General features: G+C 33.8%; 1 long non-coding RNA gene across 1 annotated transcript; it reads left to right on the top strand.

Moving 5' to 3' along the window:
* Nucleotides 1-2,311: 2,311 nt before the first annotated feature.
* Nucleotides 2,312-6,119, top strand: LOC127149328 (uncharacterized). The gene is made up of 4 exons (XR_007820798.1): nt 2,312-2,742; nt 3,463-3,547; nt 5,041-5,135; nt 5,781-6,119. It is a non-coding gene; the product is annotated as an uncharacterized LOC127149328 (long non-coding RNA).
* Nucleotides 6,120-15,746: the final 9,627 nt, after the last annotated feature.

Genomic DNA, 15,746 nt, shown 5'->3' on the forward strand with positions numbered 1-15,746 from the left:
CTATAATCATGCATACTATAGTTTAATTAATTAAAATCAAATTATAATTAAATAAAAACATATTACATGAAAAACATTACATTAATATAACAATTATATTAAACTATGGATGTAATATGTACAATGCAAATTGATTTTCATCTTAATTAATATAACACTTATATTAAAAACATTTCATGAAAATCAACCAAGCGTATAAAAGACATTAATTTAAATATAACAAATTATATTTAACTAAGTAATGTCATGCATCATATTATCCAATTTCATATATTTAAAGTATCAACATATTTTAAATAACTCATGAAATTTATAACCATGCATTAATACCATACATTATAACACTTATAATATATAAAAATGCATGAACATGCTTAACCTAAGGTGAGATTTATCTAAATGACATCCATAAAGCATTTAAATAACAATTAAATTCTTAAAATTGACCCCTAGGATAAAATAAAGCAAAACATTATACTAATTAAGCTTCAAATTATTCTAAAAGTGCTTCCAAGGCTCCAAAACCTTAAAAAATCTTCAAACCATGCCCAAAAACCTATAACCAATCAAAAACAGCACCAAACCGACTCAAGAATGCTTGAACTGACAGAAAACATGAAGAATCGACTCAAATCAAGCTGAACCGGCACCAAACTATGTGCCAAAAGAAGACTGAAGCCGAACCGAGCCAACCAAATGCTGAACCAAGCCAATTGGAGCCAACCAAGTTGAACTGCACCGATCGCAAGCCGTCCATGCAAGTTGTACAGAAGTCGACCCGAGCTATGCCTTCCTCAGTGTCTACTAATGTCACACTAACGTCATACTGATATCAACCCTTCTTCAACCTTCAGACGCACTGCAAAATTTTTTTGCTTCAGTTTCCGTGCAGTGCCTAAAAACTCACCGTTTGAAGCCTTTCGGTTGTCTATTTTGGGTAAATTTGGTGTCAAAATTCTCAGAAAAACACCCCGAATCCATAATTGGACTCTAAATTACAGATTTACAACATAAAATACCCAAAAACATAGGGGCCTTTACCAATTTGTTCATATTAAAAACGATAAATCTATGGCCAAATTTTACAGAAAACATTCAATTGCAAACCACATTCATAATGCAGAAATCCCACCTAACCAATGAAAATTTTTAAAATTCTCAATTAAGATTAAGATGGCTTTGATACCAATTGAAGGGATGAGAACCCTTGCACAGCGGAATAAATAACAGAGACCTTAACTCAATTTAATTGGAAACATAAAAATACCAATACATTGGTAATATGATACAAAAACTAATTTTCTAGACCCTAAGCATGCTTTCAAGAAATAAATTACAGAGAGTGAATAATAGGAAACTTACGCGTGTTAACGTCTCTGGATCTACAAAAATCTTCTTACTGTAGATATATTTATGTGTCCATGGATATAGACCAATACCAGTAAATTAGTCCTTCATAAGTGTTCGTAACACCAGTTGGGACAAATTACCGTTTTATTCTTAGGTTACTTCTAGTCCTTAAATACAAGTGTTCCTCTAATGAACAACTTGTTTATGGTCCAACCACTAAATAGAAACCCCTCTCATGCCATGAGAGGGTAGAACCATTTGTTCAAGTCCCGGAGACACCATTTAAGGAAACACTTATCTACTTACCCTAAAGTTAGGAATGAGTGAATTCCATTTTGTGTGATTATGTTCCCAACTCCCCACTCGGTCTTGTCCCCAAAATGATAAGCATATTGAGTTGGCAATCTGGCTACTCTCACCCGTACACATCAAAGAATAATCCCTCGCGAACAGGAGTTCATAATACACTCAGGATTAAAACTAAGTTACCTAGGTCATCCTAATGAAATAAAAACTCAAATAGTTACAGGAGTACATCTAGTGGTAACTATTTCGTAGTCTGATCTTATGCAAACTCATTGCATAGGATACCCTTACTCGCATGTTACTTACACGAACGCATTGAATCATTGCATTTGTATCAAATATAAATTGAGTCATATCCATAGTGTTACCAGGATAAGGTACCCAACCTTATCCCTATACTATAAACCCTTTAAGCTCACTAGAAGAAATATGACATTTAATGTCGGTTGAAAAAATGAAAACGGATGTTTAATGTTGGTTTTTAAAATGTAGATATTTAATGTCGATTTTAAACCAACGTCAAAGAGGAAGGGTTAATGACGGTTTTAAACTGACATTAAAGCCTTTCTTTATTTTTTTATTTTCGTAAAGTTAATATTTCCCTTTTAATTTAGGATTTTGTTGCTTTTGTTTCTTTAACCCATTGACAGTTGCCTCTATCCCCTTCCCTCCATCCATCTCAACATCTCGCATCTACTCTTCCTCCATCTTTCATCTCATCTTCTTCCATCCCTTTGATTTCCTCTCAACCAAACGAGGACTCTTCTCATTAGATTTTCTTGCCGTCAAGCGAACTCAAAACTCCAGCCAACTCTCAATCAACGTGAAATATTCTCTCTTCTTTGGTGAATACTATTAATATTAAAGAGGATGTTTGGGGAATACTCAGAGAATGACACAGTGAACATTGAGCAATAGCGGATGTTTTTGAAAGATGTTCAAAGAGAAGATAACAGAAAAGCTTAGGCCATCTTCAACAATTTCAAGCACCTCAATTTCTTTTAGAGAAGAGGCCTTCATCTAGAAGAATTCTTCTATTATCTTCTTGATCAAGACCTTAATCTTGCTCTCTCTCCCTTCCATGGGGTTCTCTCTCTTTCCTCTCTAGAATTTTCAAACCAATCTTATCACAGCATCATTCAAACATAGAAAATTAATTATAATATACTTGACTATCATTACTGTTTTGTCATAAACAATATTGTTTTGTTATAACACAGATTTTATGTGTATGAACAGTGAGTTCAGTATGAATAATAATATTATACTTTTCAAGCAAAACATGTGAAATTTCTCTTAACCAATTTTAAGATGAAAACCAGAACGTTGCTTTGAAAATAATATAGATAAGAAATTATGGTTTTCTGTTTGAGAACATATCTTGAATACAAATTATTTTTCAAAAGAATTTTTTTGTTTAAGAGATTTTTCAAACAAAGTAATTTTTTTAACCTTAGTCTGGTTAAGTTCGGATATTTCTACCTCTTCTTCTTTTCAAAGTCAATTTCCTAGACAAATGGTTGACAAAATAGTCTTGAACTTTATTAGGAAGTAATTCTTTTACTTGACCATATCTATTAAGAAAAGTTTCATATTCTATATCATGATCTTCTTGATAGATATACATATATAAATGACATTTTATAATATTCTATATCACGATCTTCTTTAATCTATCTCAATCAAGGTGTTGAAGTGGCGTTGATTTTCATTTTTCGTGAATAGTTTCTTTCCTCATTTGGAGATTTAATGCTTTAGTTGTTGTAGGAATTTATAACTTTAATTTGTGCACTTTTCATTTTCCAGTTGATTACGGATGAGTCCAGCAAATTGTTTTCGAATAATATTCAAGCGACGAAAGGTGAAGCATGTTACAAGCAATGGAGAATAGGTAAGCTTTATTTTTTATTTGATATCTTTTGAAGATATGAATGAAGGCTACAGAAATAGCCACGTGTAAGTGCTGATATACTGTTTAAGGTATGGATTTTTTCTTCGGTTAAACTATTATGTTTGTCAAGTCTTTCTTCTTCTTTCTTTCTTTCTTCTTTTTCCCCCTTGAAGAAAATATAAGATATTAACATTCATCAACTACATCAGCAGTAATTAAAGATTGATAACTTAAAGGTAGCAACAATTCTTGCACCACCCAGTTTCGAATCAACATTCTCATAATTCAAATCACATAATTCAGAAGCAAGATACAATTGACCAGTTCAAGAATCACAAATGTTGATGGTTGTACATGAAATAGCTTTTCAGGCATTATAGTCATGTTGACAAACTTACACATTTGTGTTTCCAAATGATATTTGATATGGATTACCTTCTTGTCCACTAGTGTATAAGTTCTTGGATTCCTGAATTGCAGAGCTGAATGAGAAATTCTTTCTGTCTCTATCTTTTTTCTCTCAAAGTTAGTGTTGTTTTTATTGATGTAGTAATGGTTTGGAGACGGTTTCAGAGTAAAAGATAGCTTTGGTAAACTCTTTGAGTATCTTTTGTGTAACTTACAAAATGTTATTCGGTCTTAGATGTGGGTATCCATTTAAGTTTATGATTTAGGATTGATTTGAAATGGTTGAAAGTCAAAGGAGAATTTGTTTTGTTGTTGAAAATCAATTGAGGTAAGTTAATAGCGTTTGATTTTTTAATTTTATAGTAACTTTGGTTAAAGTTCTTGTATTCAAGCTTTATAGGATTTGAGATGGTTGTAGAAATTAAGGTATTAAAGTTAATTAGGAAATTAATGTATTCAAGTTTCAATAGAGTTCGTGAATCATGTTACCAATTGTTTCTTACGTTTTTAAGACTTTGTAGGTTGTGTTTTTTACTTTTAATAGCTTTAGTAGTTTTTACTTTTTCCTTGTGTTGTAGGTTGTGATGCAACTTTAGTAGTTTTTAAGTTTTTTTCTTTTTTATATTCGTTGTGACTTTTTTGTATCTTATTTCAGTCGATGTAGGTTACAAAAACATTCCTTAAATATTATTCGAAAAATCATTCCAAACAAATTCGAGCACTTAACCAATAAAAGGTGTTTGTATAACTTTGCCAGAAGAATCAACGAATAACCAAACATGGTTAAATCTAAGATAAAAATTATGGTATAACAAGGAGGAACTATTAAAACATGCATAAACCTCTGACATTTCTTCATTTATCTTCTTCTTTGCCTCTTTTGCAGTCAAACCCACTAATGACCGTCATATCTTATTCTTTGGTGTCTCGGGTTGAAATAATTGCATTAACTCCTTATGAGCTTATGTGTAATATTTTCGTGTCAATCATTTTTTTAGAACTTACTTCTTTAGGATGGAAGCAGGTAAGCCTTTATTTTTTTTATTCTAATTTTTCCAGAATCCCTTATTTAATTTTTTCCTTAGAATTGAAACAGGTTGGCAATCTGCAGAGCAGAGACATGTACAATCATGTGGACTTTCTAAGAGAATTGAGTTAGTCGTTACATCCCCTGATTCAGGTATCTTTTCTTAGAAACAAAGTTATAGGTATCTTTCCTACATGTAAAATCTTTGGACTAATGGTTCTAGAGTTTGAGGTTCCACATGAGAATTGTCTATAAAAACTTTTTATTTGTTAAATTTTACTCTTGACATATGGTTGAACAATTTTCAAAAGTATTGCTATGAGTCAAAGCATAACAAGCCTTTGCTAATATGAAAAGAGGTAAATTGGGATTGATACGATGACTTGTAGTTATTGGTGATATTATTGGCATGGCAACTTTATGAGTTTTTTTACATTCACCTTCCGCTGAATTTTATACATAAAAAGTGAAAAGGTTAAATTTGAGCATTTTCGTAATAATTGTTTTGATCTTTTTTGTTGTTTTTGGGATAAAATCTACTATCATTAAGCCTTTTTTGTGTAAAATATATGATTGTGAACATAGGAAAGGTTAGCTCTAACCATTGAAATATTTAATGCATTGAAGTTGCTAGGATGCCACAATTTTTTTGCCTTGTTAGAATTTTAAAGATTAAATGGTTGATTTAGATATTGTTTGTAGAATGACTGAAGTCATATCTATATATGACCATTGGTTCTTATGCATGAAACAACATATACAAAAGGATTATGTCTGATTATACTTTCGATTTCACAGGCTGCATTTAAAGAAACAAAACAATCAAAGAGCGGGGGATAAGGAAATTGAATCCCTCAAATATGAAGTTAAGGTTATATTCCTTACTGTCAGGTGATTGGGCTAAAAGTTAAGTGATCGTGTAGATACCTAGACGATCAGGTAGAAAGCTAAGCGATCGTTAAATGTTGAAGACTGTGAAGACGTTTAAGATTTCTTATTTAAGTCTAGTATTAGGGTCTTGTTTCATGTACTGTTGTAGAATGTATATATAAAGACAATATTAAGATTTCATTTTGTATATAAAAATGTAAAAGACAAAATATTTATTGATTAATTATTGTGGAAGATAATTAATTATTTTTGGAGAAAGGTAAATAGTAATTAATTATTGTGGAAGATAATTAATTATTTTGGAGAAAGATAAATAATAATTAATTATTGTGAAAGATAATTAATTATTTTGAAGAAAGATAAATAATAATTAATTATTGTGGAAGATAATTAATTATTTTGGAGAAAGATAAATAATAATTAATTATTGTGGAAGATAATTAATTGTTTTGAAGAAAGATAAATAATAATTAATTATTGTGGAAAATAATTAATTATTCTGTAAAGGTTAAATATTGTTTATGGAATGGAGTTGTTATGGTTGAGTTAAGATACTTCACGTTGGAAGTTACAAGTGATTTATTGGAAAAGATTTGGTTGATTAAATTAATTGAGGATTTAAGTTAATTTGAGATTTTGAAGGGAAAAGCTAGTTTTGGTGGAATTGGATTTAATTGAGTATATATATATGGATATATATATTCAATTAATAATTTGGAAAAGTGTAGTTAATTATATTATGGAATATAATTATATTTGTTTAGAAAAGAAGATAATTCATGAGAAGAGAGATGGTTGATTTGATTGGACGAAAAAAATATATATTTATTTAAAAAAGAAAACAATGGTTTAAATAAATATATATGTTTATTGTAGATTTTGGTGAGAAAAAAATAATAATAATAAAGAAGTATTATTATTATTATTAATGGTTATAATTGCCTTAGATTTTGTGCATTTAAGACATTTATTTAGAAAAGATAATGGGATTAAAGATATATATATATATATATATATATATATATATATATATATATATCCTAAAAGGAAAAGGAAATAATAATAATAAATATTATTGTTATTATTTGAGTCTATAAATAGCATTAGAATGCTTAAGTTAGAGAGTAAAGAAAAAAGAAAAAGGTTCTTTATCTTCTTCTCTAAGATAACCTTCTGTTGTCGTCGCCTCATTAGTTGAAGTTAAGATTGGTCTCTTTGGAAGCTCGAGGATTTAAAGTGATGAATTTTTTCATTAAGGATAAGAGGATTTTTCAACCTCCATCTGAGTAACCTTGGTAAGCTAATGAAATTAAATTAATATTTTATTAATTTAATTTTGGATCTATTTGGGGTATCTTTAAATGTTCAATTGGCTAACTTTTTTAGATTTAAATCTTGGATTTTTCCCAATCAAGGTTGAATTGGTTTCAACCCCAATTTTAGAAAGTTGATTAATTTGGGAGAATTTTTGGATGTTAGCCAATTGCTAATTTCATTAATTAAGATACTGAGTTTTCATTTTATGATTAGGATCAAGTTAATTGGAGAATTTTTACTGTCAGCTAAGAAGTACTTTGTTTGGCTAAAATCTCCCGGTAAGAGATTCTCCTACTAGACCTTCAAACTGAATTTAAGAGACCGCATGTAATTATGATTATGCATTGATGGTAGCTAAAATGCATAACTTGATGCTATTGATAATGACTGTCAATGTATTGATGATTTATGTTGATGACTGATGTTATGTTAATGACTGGTAGATTGATGTTGATGATTGTTGATGCATGAGATATTAATCACATGATTAAGAACGTTAAGATTAATATTCATGTCATGTTATGATGTTATGTTATGCTACATGTTATGGAAAGGGTGTTCTGTTAACTTTGTCTATTAGAGTCGTACCTGCATGGGTGTCCTTCGGGATCACCACCTTTTTAGGACTGCGTAGTCCGACGGGACCACCAGTCTGGCATTGACATAGACATGATTCGAGTGATTCGACGGGATCGCTCGCAGCCCGATTGTCTTAGTGTTTCCTCCGGGTACACTACAGACCAGTTTGTCCTCTGTGTTCCTTTGGGATCACCGAAGACTAGTTATGTTCCTCCGGGATCACATGTTGCACGTGTTCGGGAACGTGCCAGTTCTTGGGTACCACTTTTTAGGACTCTAATAGGAAGTTAACAGACACCTAACGGGACTAGTAGTAGGTCCCTTACTGAGTATATGTTTATACTTACTCTTTCTATGTTTAATATTTCAGGCAAAGGTAAAGGTAGAGGAAAGCTGGCGAGCAACAAAGAAGGATCCGTGACATGCCATATGAGGACTCAGTTTTGCTTCCGCGTCTATGTTTCAGTGTTTTAATATTCCGTTTTTAATGCAAATGTATCTTCCCTCCTTTCAAAAAAAATGTCTCTTGTTATTGTTTCTTTTTAGTAATGACCTCAGCTTAGTATAAAGAGTTGAGTCGTTACAATCTTAGCTACATCAATGCATAATGGAAAATTTACATGCAAGCTCTTACTTCAGTTCGAAGGTCTAGTAGGAGAATCTCTTACCTGGAGATTAGCTTAACCAAGTTGTAACAACAAATAGTCAAGCTTTCCCAAACAACGAAGTCCTAATTAGTAAGGGAAAATATTAAATCCAATAACTTAATTAACAGTTGAATAAGGATCCAAAAATTCAGTTGTTTCAACTTATATAAAGTCGAGGTCGAATCCATATTATCTTTGGTTAGGAAAAACTCCACAGCTCAAACTTCCAGTTAAAATCTAACCAATTTAATCCAAAATTAAATATTTAGAATCCAAACTCAATATTTGTTGGGTATGCCAAAAACTCAATCAAAACTTACCAAAAATAGATTAAATAGGATTAAAACTAGGTCGGCGACTTGGCTTAAGAAAATTGACTCGATTTGGAATGGATGGTGGCTCGCGCATGTGGCTTGATAAACAGAGATGGCTCGAATGCGCATCGGGCTAGGGCTAGCGGATCGGATGCGGCTTGCGCGGGAGGCAGCTCGCTTGGGCAAAACGGGTTCGACTTGGACTCGCTTGCAGCTTACTCCGATGTGTACGGCTGGGATCCACACGACGGAAGTGCTTCCGACGATGGTTGACGTGCTCGACATGACGATCGACGATAGAGAGACGCGACGGTCGATGGCTTGCGATCGAAGACGACATGATGAAGACACGAAGGAAACAACGAAACAAAAATGGGGACAAGAGACAACGAATGGATGGAGACGGGTGAAGAACGACTTGTGGCGAAAGGAGGATCGATTTGGACGCGCGAACGATAGGCGACTGAAGGCAGCTGACCCGGGCAGATGGCTTGCACGGAGAAACTACTCGGGTCGTTGGCTCCGACAGCGAGGCTAGGCGGTGGAGTAAGGGGTGGCTAGGGTTTTGAAGATTAGGGTTTTCTTTTGATGAGGAAGATGGTAAATAGTAACCCACGCATCCTGAGGTCCTATTTAATATTATTATAACTATTATTATTTCTCCTTTTATTTTTCCTTATTCTCTCCCCAAAAATCTCATACTCTCTCTCTTCATTTAAAACCAATCAAATCTTTTTTCTTAAACTCAAATCTCTCACTCTCTCCAATCACCTCTCCTTTATCTTTCTAAAAATAATATATAACCTTAAATAATTACATTATCTTCATAATATAATTATTTTAACTTTAACTTCAATTAATTATATACTCCTTAATTATCCAAAATTCTTTCAAATACAAATCCCCTAACACAATTTACTTAAAAACAAACAAATTCAATCATAAATTCCAATTTCAATTCATTAGATATTTTCCAAAGTATCTAATTAATTATGATTTCTACAAATCAAATATTTCAATAAATCCAACTAACACTCAAATTAATTTCAACAATTGTCAAAATTAAAATTAAGATAATTAAGAATACATCACCTTAATTTGTGGCGTTACACTCTGCACTTAAAAGACATGTCTATTTTAATGGTAGATTATCGTTGTCCTTCCTTCTATTAAAAAAATTATTATGATCTTTGTTGTTACTTCCATAGTTGTTTGACGTTAAATTTTTAACATCTTTTAAAAAATTGTTTTATAAGCATGGCTATAGAATCATTAATACGATCATCATATGGTTTATCCTTCTTGTAGTTGGAATTGATGTCCTAAAACTCGTAGTTTGTAGTTAAATTATATTATATTGAATAAAGTGGTTATTGAGGACTTATTAGTGAAAATAGAATACTATAATTTTGAATTCAATAAACTAAGGTCCAGGGCTATCTAGTGTAGACTTGAACATTATATAAAGACATAAACGTGCATCACGTTCGAGTTTATATCCCAAACGGTCTATAGTGTATGAATAAGGTTGGACGCCTTATTCTGAAAACTCTATGGATGCGACCCACTTTGTAGTTAGTACAAATGAAATGATCTAAATCGTTCATATAGAGACACGAAAGTGTGGACATCCTATGTAAAGAGTTTACATAAGATGGAACCAAAAAATAGTCACTTTTAAGTTATAACACCGTTGACTATATAAACTGACTATTTCGATTATGATGACCTAGGTAACTTAATCTTAATCCTGAGCTAACTATGAACTTCTGTTCAAACGGTATTATTGTAACGACCCAACTTTTCGGACTAACCTGAGATCCTTACTTACTGCTAGACTCACAATAAAATGCATAAACTCATAAAAGACATGTTTACGATTCATTAAAATCTTTCAATACATAAGAAAAGCAGTTTTGGACCTTATTTTAAATAACTTTCCAAAAGTTCCAACACATAATCCATGAAGTCATCATAGAAAGACAGGAAAACAATTGTTCTAACCATGACTCATTTAATAAGTAAAAAAGAAACATAAACAATAAATACGTTCAGCGAAAGCACAAAAAAAAAATAGACATGTCCATATGGCCTTCACGTGTCCTTCTTGCCTCTCGCCAGTCTGCCCCTCACGTTACCCTTGCCTGAAAAAGTTAAAGAGTAAAGGGTGAGTATAAAAACATACCCAGTAAGAGATCCACTACTGGGTCTGCTAGGGTAATAACGGTTAGCTTCCTATTAAGGGGGTACCCTACATAAATAGTCTATTGATTCCGTAAAACGCACACATCAATCAGTCTAGTGATCCCGAAGGATACACGTATCAGTCGAGTGATCCCGAAGAATGCACACATCAGTTGAGTGATCTCAAAGGATACACATATCAGTCTAGTGATCCCGAAGGATGCACATATCAGTCGAGTGATCCCGAAGGATGCACATATCAGTTGAGTGATCCCGAATGATACACATATCAGTCTAGTGATCCCAAAAGATGCACATATCAGTCGAGGAACCCCGAAGGACACCGTGCCTGTAAGGTACAATACCTCATAGATAAAGCTAACCGTTACCCCTCAGTCCATACTTAACTGTCTTTAGCCGTCACATCATAATATCGTTCAAGCTAACAGTTCGGTTCATAAGCTTAGCCAGTCAGACAGTTTAGGTTTAGTCAATAGTCCCATCAGTCGCTATACATAAATCCAATCCATGCAATACCGTCACCTTATCTAAATCCAATCAACGAATCAATCATCTCTATGTGATTACACTTGGCAATCATTTCGTCTCAGTTCAAACCCTAGCGCAACTACAGGTAACCTATGATATGCATAAAGTCCATATTATGCATAACGGTCGTATTCAGTGTATAACACAGTCTAACAACAAATACACAATCTACATCTGAGGTTCCCGAATTCTTAGTCCATCAACGACATAACTTGATAATAGGTAACCCAACGACATACCTCAACTATACATGACATCAAGATTTTCATAACCCATCGACATTACTATTTCAGTTAACAGCACGACCCATCAATATAACTATATCACACGGGACATCCGAGAGTCTGTACTCCATCAGCAGAACCACCCCTTTACCATATATATATATATATATATATAAGCTACAACTAACAATCATGTCACCAAGTGCATACTAGTGGTGTTTCTAGGCATACGTGCATCGGTAACTTAAGTGCAGTCGCTATTGTGCAACCCTCATTTGAGTTACTACTTATCCCCTTAACAGCTTAACTCGAATAAGATAAGTAAACTATGCATCACGCCTATGTTCAGTCTGCAACGCAGTTCATCAATATATACGACTACACACTATAGTCTATAACCCATACTCCATCAACAACACAGCCCGACCGTATGCACAGACTACACATAACTGCTCAAAGATCACTATTCCATTAACAGTACAACCCATCAGTATGTATAAACTGCATATAACAGCCAAGTCATTTATACTCTGATCAATAATATAACCCATCAATATAGATGATGATATATTTATATATAAACCACCCATAACGGTCCAAACATCCAAACTCAATCGACGGCACATCCCATCATTATACTAGACTACACATTGCAGTCATGGTGTTTACACTCAATCGAAGGCATAACCTGGCAATACTTTTTGGTTGATACAAACAGTCGAACAATACAGTCATTATATTATAATTCTCATATCAATCAATACGAGCCAATCTAAAATTGAGTCCAGTAGTAGAAGTACCTTACTTGAACTGTAGCTAATATCCTTGTTCAATTCAACGTCCAAACGAATCCACCTAAACACAAACATGAGGGTTTAACAATGACATCACCAAAATCCACATTACAAAACGTTCCAAAGCAATATCTACAGACTTACCAAAATAGAGGAGAGTTGGCTCCAACTACACTTGCCGTAAAACCCCAGAACTCGAGCTTCACCTCTCTAACCTTTAGGGGATCAACAGTTAACCCAACCAATAAGTTCAATATTTAATCCGACATTTAAACTCGCGTTGACTATAGGAAACGTTAGGAATTCCTTACATGGTCCTTACCAAAACTCATCGAGACTCAGCATGAATAAAACGGCTTGGCTCGGGAGGCAGCTCGACTCAGACTCGGCTCAGTTCTCGACTTGTGACTCGGCTCGGCTCAGTTATCGGCTCGGCTTGCGGCTCGGTTTATGGCTTGATTCACTGGTCGGATAGAAAGAGAGGATGGCTCGGATTGATCAACTTGGTCGGCTTGGGTATGGTGTGCGGAGCGAAGAGGGTCGAAGGTGGAAGAATAAAGTACGACGACGGTGGCGACTGGGCGTACGCGATCGAACGAGATCAGGGGTGGTCGAAGGTGTTTGGATCTAAGGCTGGAAGAGGAAGACAGAAGGATTAGAGGCGGCGGCGGATCCCAATGCATGAACGGAAGAAGTCGGACGACAGGCGGCTGGGCTTCAACTACCGCGAACGAACGAGGCGACTCAGGTGGGGGCGTCGGAGCACAACGGACGGCGACCTTAAGGGAGAGATCAGAGATGGTGGCGGCTGTCGGCTTTCAGGTGAAGGAGATGAAGGAGAAGAAGAAGAAGAAGAAGAAGCCGAAGGGGAAGAGGGGCGGCGCGCGGGAGACCCTTTTTTTAGGGTTTTTTTTAAAAAAAAAAATATATATATATATATATATATATATAATAATAATAATAATAATAATAATATAATTTATATTATATTATTATTATTATTATTATTATATTATATCATATTATTAAAATTTATACCCTTCATTTTCTTTTTCTTTTCTCTTCTAAACCAACAAAAAATTAACACCCAAAATTTTAAATTCCCGAAAATTAACATAAAAATGTTAAAACTTACCTCAAAATTTTGGGGCGTTACAATTATCCTTAGATTTGCATAGCTGAGGGCAGCTCAATGGTGCTGGCCTAATAAGCCTCCCATTTCAGGGGTAAGACCAGATGGATGGCTAGGGACATAGGGTGCAAGACGGAATTCACTCATACTCGTTATAGGGTTTGTAGATAGGTTGCTCCCTTAAGAACTGAATCCAATTCTTGAACAAGGGGCCCCACCCTCTCATTGGCCCGAGAAGGATTGGATCTATAGGTTGAACCTAAAACCAATTGTTCAATAGTGGATTAGTGGGACTTAAGGAACAAGATGTAGTCTCGGTGGTAAAACGATATTTTGACCCAACCAAGATTACGAACAACCTGTGAAGGAATAACATACTGATCATGGTTATATCAGATGGACAGAAATATATCTATAGTGAGGGGAGTGCAACTACGAGACTTTAGTGGAATGACTCGTTAGTTAACGAATATTGATTAGCTTGTTCTAAAAGGGTTTAGCTAGTTAATCTCGGATCATGGGAGCCCATGATCTATAGGTCCATTAGGTTCCCCTGCTAGCTCATATGGAATTAACTTAAAACAACATGTTGGAATAATTCGAATTGTTCGAATTATGTAAAGAGAGAGAAACCGACAACTACATGTGATATAGTCGTCGGTTATAGCTTTGAGCAAGAACTTTATGTTTAATTGTGATTTAAATATTAAAAATATGAATAGAGATTCATATCCAAAAGCTCAGAATTAATGGAAATGGTCAAAGTTGTAAAAAGTCAAAATGTTGACTTTTGACTTTGAAAAGTCAAACTTTGACCAGCTTTATATTCAAATGTGATTTGAATTTGAAAAAAAATTGAATAATGATTCATGCTCAAGAGGTTGGGATTAGTCAAGACGGATAAAATAGTAAAAAGTCAAAATGTTGACTTTTGACTTAAAAAGTCAGAGTTTGACTTTGACTAGAATGGTCAAATGACCATTTTGCCCCCTTGACCAAAGTTAGTGAGAAAATCCAACATTTTGTTAGATAATTCCACTAACTCTTAGTGGGATATCTGGAAGCTTATGGTAATGACACCAGGCGCATTAAGAGAAAATGGAATGGTGATTAATTCCACTAAGTGTTAGTGGAATGCAAGGTGTTGAGATTTTGGCCAACTAATTACATGCAATTTTGCATGTAATTAAGTTATAAATAGTCCTCTTTTCAAATTGAAAAAGACTTTTTTGGCTATTTTGATTTTCAAATTTTTTTTCCTGTCTTCAAAATAAAACTTATCTCAACCTAATTCCCTCCAATTTTTCCACATCTCTCTTTATTCCTTCAATTAACAGGTCCCATAACCTGGTTCTTAGTCCGAAGATTAGCGGGTTAACTATAGTGGAGGTCTAGTTCGAGTCCGAGAGAAGATTTGGATAAATCGGAAAAAGCTTCAAAGGTTTGTTTTCTTTGAACCCTAACTAGTGTAATTAGGGTTGTGTTTAATGCATGTTAATCTCTTAGTGTTTATATGCAATTAGAATAAAATCCGATCCTTTTATCTGCTGCACTTGTTTCGTTTCCATCACTTGTCACACCCCACCTTGAGCACCTCTTTACTAGGTTCGAGATGTGGCATGAAGCCAACCGATGTCGCTCCCTTCAAGAACGATAGCGTCTAACCCTTAAACTTGAACCTTTAAACAATAAACAAGCGGAAGCTAAAACACATAATTTTTAAACACAACTGAATAAAATCCTTCTCATAAAATAAACTTTATATAAGTTTTATACAGACATAACTTAACTTTATTTACATAGAACATAACCCAAAACCAACCTTCATAAACTTAAGTCTAATACCACAAAAGACTAACTTAACATAAGTACAAAATAACAAGACACATACGATGATAAAACCAAACGCTTCAACGGATAGATAGCAATGATTCAAGCTCCGAGGACACGATCTCTAACTGGAAAATGGAAAAACGTTTTGAAAAGTGTGAGCCAAACGAGCCAGTGAGTGATAGTTTCTCTAAATAACTTTTCATAAACCTTTTAGAAACAATAATGCTTATATCATTTGAAACAATAAACGATAAACAATAACATGAAAGCTTAAACTTCAAAGAATTTAGAAAACAGTAA

The sequence above is a fragment of the Cucumis melo genome, chromosome 5 (assembly GCF_025177605.1).
Source record: "Cucumis melo cultivar AY chromosome 5, USDA_Cmelo_AY_1.0, whole genome shotgun sequence".
Lineage (NCBI taxonomy): Eukaryota > Viridiplantae > Streptophyta > Magnoliopsida > Cucurbitales > Cucurbitaceae > Cucumis > Cucumis melo.